This window comes from Cynocephalus volans, chromosome 7 (assembly GCF_027409185.1).
Source record: "Cynocephalus volans isolate mCynVol1 chromosome 7, mCynVol1.pri, whole genome shotgun sequence".
Taxonomy (NCBI): domain Eukaryota; kingdom Metazoa; phylum Chordata; class Mammalia; order Dermoptera; family Cynocephalidae; genus Cynocephalus; species Cynocephalus volans.
In genome coordinates, this window is record NC_084466.1 from 143,461,325 (window position 1) to 143,469,541 (window position 8,217).

At 45.6% G+C, this 8,217-nt stretch overlaps 1 pseudogene; it reads right to left on the reverse strand.

Annotated features, from left to right (window-relative positions):
* Positions 1 to 2,149: 2,149 nt before the first annotated feature.
* Positions 2,150 to 3,045, reverse strand: LOC134381798 (large ribosomal subunit protein uL18-like; annotated as a pseudogene).
* Between the last annotated feature and the right edge of the window lie 5,172 nt (positions 3,046 to 8,217).

The following is an 8,217-nucleotide window of genomic DNA, read 5'->3' on the forward strand; positions in this document are numbered from 1 at the left end:
CAGGTGATCAAGTTAAGATGAGGTCATTAGGGTGGGCCCAAATCCAAAAATAATTGTGTCATTATAAAAAGGCAAAATTTGGACACAGAGACACCCACACAGGGAGTACACCACGTGAAGATGAAGGCGGAGGTAGGGGTGATGCTTTTGCAAGCAAATGAACACCCAAAATTGCCAGCAAATCACCAGAAGCTCGAGGAGAAGCATAGGACAGATTCTCTCTCACAGCCTCAGAAGGAATCAACCCTTGCCAATGCCTTGATCTTGGACTTTTACACTCCAGAACTGGGAGACAATAAATTTCTGGTGTTTAAGCCCACCCACTTTGTGGTACCTTGTTATGGCAGCCCTAGCAAACTGATACACCTAGTGATTCAATTCAATACACTTCTAAGCCCCAGGCAGATGAAGCTTACTGAGACTGGGCCTCAGCCTTGACCACATACAGTCCATCCTAAAGAGTGACAAAAGTGTCCAATGGGCTCTGATGGCAAACCAAGGACTGCAAGAGGTGGCAGCATCTGATCTGAGCTTGGGAGGACAAGTATTCTTTTTGGCAAAAGTGAAGGGAAGCAAAGATTTCCCAAAGTGAGGGGCTGCCTCAGTAGTGAGTCAGGGAGTGCAATCGAAGACAAGAGGGGACAGTCTCTGCCCTGGAGTCAGAAAATGTCCTTTGGGAACCTTGTACCTCGAGGCCTTGTGTGTGCACGTGTGACGCAGATTGCTTACACCTTGGAACTTGTCAGATTGATCCCATTTCTCTGCACAGATTCAAGCTCGCTCCTCCCAGCACCGTCCTAAGTCACCCAACCCAGGAGTGTGTGTGTACGTGAGTGTGTGTTCGGGGTTAAGAGTTGGGCCAAACTGAGAATAATGAAAATAATAGTGAGCATTCATAGAAAGCACATTCCAAATGAAGCACTGTGCTAGATCATATTTAATCCCACAATTGACCCAATGGACCTTAGAGACTGCTGTTATCCCTTTTTTATAGATAAGCAATTTCTGTAAAATTGAGTCAGACCCCACAGTTGGATTCCACATGTTTGCCAGTCTACTACATTGCTCACAGCTTACACTTGGGGGCTACCCCTGAGGAAGGGGATGTAGATGGAGGTAAAGAGATGAAGGACTTGAAGCAAATGCACATCTTTGCTTGACTGGCACAGACATACTGGGTTAGAGCAACCCTGGAGGTTCCATTCATGCGTGGGACAAGGCTGTCTGCCGGCTGTTTCCAGTTGCAGTCCACCTTACCGGGTTCCCAACAGCCCAGGGAAATCCATACAAAGCAGTGTGTGCTCTCTGATTGAAATCCAGCTTTGTGCTTCGACTCAAGTGTCATAGAGGAAAGCAGAGAAGGGAAGAGAAGGAAACATAAAAAGTTTCAGCATATGAGTAGCATTTGCAATGTAATCTCTGTGTTCTGAGCCAAGTTACTGTACACGCTCTGGGGAGAATTACAAATAAATGACGAAACGTTTTGAAACGTGGCTTTTACCTAATTAATCATGGAACTTAAAGAACAAAGAACGCATTTCTTCAAAGTTTTCAGCGTTTTCCCTATTAAGTGGAGAGGGTGGGGGAGGGGAAGGGAAATCCTCATGCCCCATAATGGATACCCTATGCGCTTCATTTGGGAGAAAGAATCTCTTAATCTTCTTTGGCCTCCTGCAACCTCTGAATCCTTACATCTTTAATACTTTATGTCGAGCATTTTCATATTAAAGGAACTGAAAGTTTCCAGATCATAAAATATTCCTCAGCTCTTTGTCTCTTGATCCCTCAGCCCAAACAATACCGGTTTTGAGATTATGAGATCACCAGGCATTTCTTAAGTATCCATGATATTGTGCCCTGGGATTCTAGTGTCCTTTATTATATGCTGCCGCCACCCAGAGACATCTGTGGGTACATCCTGCTTTGAAGGCAAAGCTCCAAGGCTCAGCTTTTGTGCTGTGTCCAGGTTATTCCACATACCCTCAGCCTCTGGAGCCTTAATTTTCTCATTTGTAAAATGGGAATAATAAAAAACAGCTCATCGATTTATTTTATTTTGTTGTATTTGTTTTTTTTTTAATTGCTTAGTCAATAAGTTTACTGTGTCTTTATTTGAAAAACTCTCATAGAAAATTATTTGGTTTGCTTCTCAGCAGCACTCTCCTGAGCTCTGAGGAAGCTTGCCTTCTTTTGAGTTACCCGATCTTTCTTCCGGGCAAGGGACATTTGGGGACAGTTCCATCTCTTCTTTTTAACTTCTTCCTTGGGCTTCTTCTCATAGACTGGATTCTCTCGTACAGCAGCACGAATTTTCTTATACCTCTCCTCCATCATGTCTGGATTCACGTTCTTTATGGATTGTGAGAATTATTTCTTATGAGCATCTTCATCTTCTTCTGTTAAGTAACACATACAATCTGCAACGTTCTGACCCATGAGGTGTTTCCAATGTATTTCTGCATTCAATTCCTTCCTCTCAGAATCATACCCAGGGAATCATTTGGTACTGTGAGGGACAGACAAACCTCCATGCTTCAAGGGCCCCAAAAGCTTTATTGCAGATGGTAGTTCTGGCAAGGCCTGCATCCATGTAGCAGGTGACAGCACTGGGTTGACCATCGGTGCTTTCCACATTGTATTCATCTCCAGTCACCTCCACCTGGCCTTGATTGATCTTGTCCATGCTGAACCTGTTGAGAAGCCTGCGGGCCAGCAACATGCCAGTACAATAATTTTTCAGGCCAACTTTCACACCATATTTTGTTAGTTCGTGTGCATAAGCTGCGCAGACTACCATATCCTCTTCTACACGGGCACAAGCAATCGGACAAATGATATCTCTGTTAGTTCCACAAACTATCATCCTGTATTTGGGCATGCTATACTTATTTTTATCCTGGATCACCAGGCGTTTCCTAGCATAGTAATCAGTTTTACCCTCTTGTCTTCTAAATTTCACTTGGTATCTCTTAAAGTAGGCCTTATTCTTGACAACCTTAACAAACCCCATTCTGCGGAACACAGACCTGCATCTGCAGCTCGACACAGAGCTCATTGATTTATTTTAAATGTTAAGTAAAATAATGCCACCAAAGCCCTTAGCCTAGTGCCTAGAACATAACTGCTTGATAACAGTGTGTGTGACTGAATTTTCCAGACACATTTTTCATTCTCTCTTTATCCACAGATTTGACTGTGTCTCCATCTTGCTTCACCAGCCAAGGTACTTCTTTAAAGCTCTGTCTCACCAGTGACACATGTGGATGTCAAGAATGACTTTGCCCTTGGTAGCCAGTGTTCACTGCTCCTATGGGAAGCCATAGCTTTACTCTTTACCCTGAATTTCCCCCTAGTCACTCCATGTGCTAGTTATGGACACAACTGAACAGAAACTGATGTGTGTGTTTTCATTCCAAACAGTACATGCGCGTACATACACTTGGACATAACACTGTGTGACTTTGGACAAGCCAATCAGGCTGCTTGGATGCGGGTTCTTCCCTCCACTTTATTGAATAGCAAAAGAATGTACTGTATTCAAGTGGTTGTGAGTGAAACCTGTAGCCTGAACTCCTCCTGCCCCCAGCCCCGTGCAAAGAATGCGAATGAATAGAATACTTGGCTAAGAATTTCACTGTCCGTGGTGAGCATCTTTCAAGGTCTCTACAGAATGTTCTTTCTTCCCATCCTCCAGCAGGTCAGCTGTGACCATGTGAGCTGGAGTTGGCCAGTCAGGTGCTGCGTGGGTCTTTGACTCTGCAAAGAGAGAAGCAGAGGCTCATAGAGAAGTATAGTGGTGGCACCAAATGGCTGCTGGTGGTGGTGCCAAGGGTAGCATCACACCCAGACCATGCCCAAGGTCTGACTTCAACTATGTTCCTTGCTCTCTGCCCTCCCTTTGTTCCGGCTCATTTTCCATCATAGCTCTCCAGCCTTCCTGTAGGTTCTGTAAACTACCCAACAGCTTCCTTATAAATTCCTTTCTGCTTAAGTTAGCTATCAGGCTACTTTGCTCACAAACAGGAGCCTAGACTAAGAAAAAAATTAAGATATACTCAGTACTTCCGATGTGCTAGGGATGTTTCAGGTGGGGAAACTGAGACCCAGAGAGTCAAGATAACTTGCCAAGGTCACCAAGCTAGATAGTGGTGGTGCTGTGATTTGAGTTCCATCTGTCTGCCTTTTCCAGCAAAGTCTTTCAGCAAACAGAGTTGAAAGGTAAACCTAGAGCCCGTAATCATCCATGTCAGCACTGAACTTGCCTTGCAGGTGGGGCTTTTGGAGGTTTACAAATGTTCCTCAGACATTACATTTTCTCCCCCCACCCCCTTTCCCACCCCGCTCCCTTCCCTAACCTGGTGATTAGCTGTTTGTAAATCGCATCGAAAATGAAATGCCTTTCCATTGCTGAGAATCACCATGCATCTGTGCCTATGAACCAGAAGAGGTGAGGAGGAAAGGAACCAAAGCAGTTGAACAACTTGGCTTTGTGTCCTTCGTAGCAACTAAGCGCAGTTTGTTTGTGTGCCTTAGCTCGTGTGCCTTCAGTTGATGACTTCAGAAATTCAATGCACATACCTTGTAGGGTGGGAAGTGGCGGGCTCGTTTGGTTTCCATTTCATCCATTGCCCTTGCACCTGCTATTGCTCCAACAAGTGGCATCCTCACCTGCTGGCATCTCAGGATGGGCAGTCAGATATTGCCATCTGCCTTCAGAATTGCAAACCCATTGGTGCTTCTCTGTGGAAGTGGGGTAGCTTGCCAAGTAGTGGGAAGCCACATGGTAGACATCCGTGTACATACTGACACTGTCTTCTTCTCTTAAACCCGGGAGGAGGCTAGCCAGTCTCTGTGAACCTGACTTGCACCAGCTTCCCAGGAGACGCACCTACGTAAAGCCATTTGATTCTTGACTTCACTCCAGCGTATCTGCAGAGCATCCTTCTGGTCAGAACGTGGTCATCTCACTTCTTTTCCACTGACTCTTTTCGAAGCCAGTTATTGAAGAAACAGGGTAATAAAAGCAGCTCAAACTTCATTACCTCCTTTCCAGCATTAGACACTGAAGGCCTTGGTCAGTGATATTATGTATGAAATACGAAGCAGTGAATTAAATGCAACTTGATGGTACATGTTGTACCTTAATGAAAACAAAGGCTCGGGAACACTGTTGGTGAACATGTTACCCAATAAAGTGTTAGCAAAGGAGCTCATAAAGCTGCCAGCAGGATTTAACCATCGCGCTGTGCACTATTGGGTCAGGCGGGACGCAGAGAGTGAGGTCTAGTCACTTTATCACAGACGCTGGAGGTTTTTATTTAAAACACATGGAAGAAAGACACTTGGGTTTGGCACCAAAATGTCTTGTGGTAAAGAAAAAAAAAATTAGAAATATCCAAAAGTACGTAAAAAAATCAAGGGGGAAAAATACCAGATGTGCAGGAATTAAGACGGAATGGCATGGGGCGCTGCACTAGCTCGTTCAAAGCCTCGGCAAGAGGAAGGAGCCACGGGCTTTCTCCCTGGCAGTTGACAGACACAAGCAATTGAACAGTTCATACCCTCTCTGTTGTCCCTGTCACAAGATTTGTAGGTCATTCTCAGCCAGCCACTGGGGCTAAAGGGCACAGGTCGTGACCTGCTGATTTACCAAAGTATGATCAACTCACACAAATTATAGGCGTAAGAGAGTCCTGACAACTTCAATATGATGCGCAATGAGTGCAATTATTTGTGACATGTGAAACCAGTGTGAGACCATAATTCTGTCACTGCGTGACAAGGCATTATTAGCCAGGGCAGGCAGCGGCTTGAACCAGGAGCAGCTGGAGGACTGCAGGGAAAGAAATGGGGCTCCGGAGGGGGACGGCCGCAACGGGCTTTCTCTCCCACAGTGGCAAATAGCAACGGCCCCTTTGTGGAATGTGGTGCCACTCAGGAGGACAAAGTCACCCTATTGCTATCTGGTCTGGTGAAGAATAAAGAAGGTTTGGTGCGAAGGGCAGGGTGGGGGGGAGCGTGCCCCATTGGCTCATGGCTGTGTGCAACCAAGGTTGTTTTCTTTGAAATCAGACATGGTGTTCTTCATGAGGCAAACTGAGATGTTGTTTCCAGTGGGGCAGATGCGGTGGGGTCGGGGAAGGAGAGGAAAGGAAAGAGTCTGTCTTGCTGGGCAGAAACCTCTGCCCTGTCGGGCTTCCTTCTTGTCAAGTGCTATCTGGAACTTGTAGTCCAGCTGCTGGGTGAAGGAGATAGACCCAGGTCCTCTTGGTTTCCTCCTGTCCTTGGAGATCTCGCACCCTGGACCTCAGTGGGCTTTGTGAGGGTTCGGCTTAAGGGAAGCGTAAGTACGTGTTTTGCTTCTGCTGACAGTCAATAAAAGTTTCCACCTAGGTGTGTAGGACAGGAGGATGGCTGTTCCCAGCAACTGGCCCCAAGTGAGGCGGGGCTTCCTCAGGCTGCACATGGAGGTCACGTGGCAGGTGAGCCACTGTCAGACCTTTTTGTACAGTGGGAAGCTGGACTGTGTTCTGCTGTGTCTCCCACCGAGGGTGGAAGCTACATTTTTAGTCTTCTTCACTCAGTGACTTGAACCACGGTGTTCAGTAGTGGGTGGCCTAGTTAGCTTCACCCCGGGACATGCATGCATACAGTCAGCCAATAAATGTTTCCTGAGCACCCACTGGATGTTAATCACTGCCCAAACCTCAGAGGATCTGAATGAGAAATGCCTCTGTCTGCCCAAGAGCATTCTCAGCCAATGCGGGTAGATAAGATATAAACAAGTAATTGAAATATACTCTGCAGATGGGTGCAAGCTATAAGAATCTGTGCATTCAGGGAAAGGCATGGTGGCTTTCCTTGTGTCACTCAGGTAGCCCATGCAGAGGGGGCTGTCCTGGCCATACTGTCTATAACAGGTCTAACATTTCTCCATCTCCACCTTCCTACCCTGCTTCATTGTCACCAGATGTCTAAAGGTATGAACCAAGGACATATGAATCAAGTATGGTTAGCAACACACAAATAACAGAGTTGGTAGGTGGCACATCTCAGCAGTGATCAGTACTGGATGTTCTATTATTTGTTTTTGATTATTTATTGTTCCTCCTCTTACAATGTAAGTTCCAAGAGGTGAGGGAATTTGTCTTGCTCTCCTCAGTATCCCTATTGCCTCAAGCAGCATTGGGCACAAACTACTTACCCAATAAACACATGCTGAATACTTGAATGTCAAACTCTGTTCTAGGTGTTCCTGCTTTTAAACATATTAGCCTGTTTAATCCTCTCAACAACCCAGTGAGGTAAGTACATCAGCTACCTGTGCAGCATAATAAATCATCTCAACAGGTAATGGCTGAAAATAACAATATTTACTATTTCTTACAATTCTGTGACTTGGCTGGGGTTCAGCTGGGCTGGTTCTTCTGTTGGTCTTGCTTAGAGTTTTTCACGAGGCTGCATTTAGTTGGGAGCTTGGTCAGGGCTTGAACATTCAAGACAGCCACTCATCCCTCAGGACATATAATCATTCATTAGTCTAGCCTGGGCTTCCTTAAACCATGGGGTCTGAGCTCCAAGAGAGAAGTAGAAGCTTAAGGCCTGTACTTGGAAGTCTGAGAACATCACTTCCTCTCCATTCTATTGGCCCAAACAAGTCTAAAAGCCAGCCCAGGTTTGAGGAGAGAAAAACAGACTCCTCCTCTTGATGCAAGGAAAGACATTCATAAACAGGGATGGGGGAATTGCTTGGCAGCTGTATTGGAAGCTCTCTACTATAGTATTATTACCCTTGCTTTACAGCAGAGAAAACAGACCTTGAGGGACAAAGAGATGTGTCCAAGAGCACAGAGAGAGAAAGTGGCAGAACCAGGATGTCAGGCCCAGAACAGTCTAACTCCAAGTTCAATGTTCTTTGCTTACTGGTGACTGTTCTTAATAGCCCCTCCTGAATCTTACATGTTAGATTGATATTCCCTGTGGCTACCTCTCTGCTTTACTTTCTCAGCATAGTGGCCAGAGTTTGGGAAGGGATAAAATGCCTAGACCTGGAATTTCATTCAGTCTCCGCAGTTAATTAACTATGTGACCTTGAGCAAGCTTCTGAGCCATTCTGAGGGTCTCTTATCTGTGAAATGGGATAGTCATGGTACCTACCATACAGGATTTGGGGGAAGATTTAATGAGACTGTACATGTAAAGTGCTCAGAACAATGC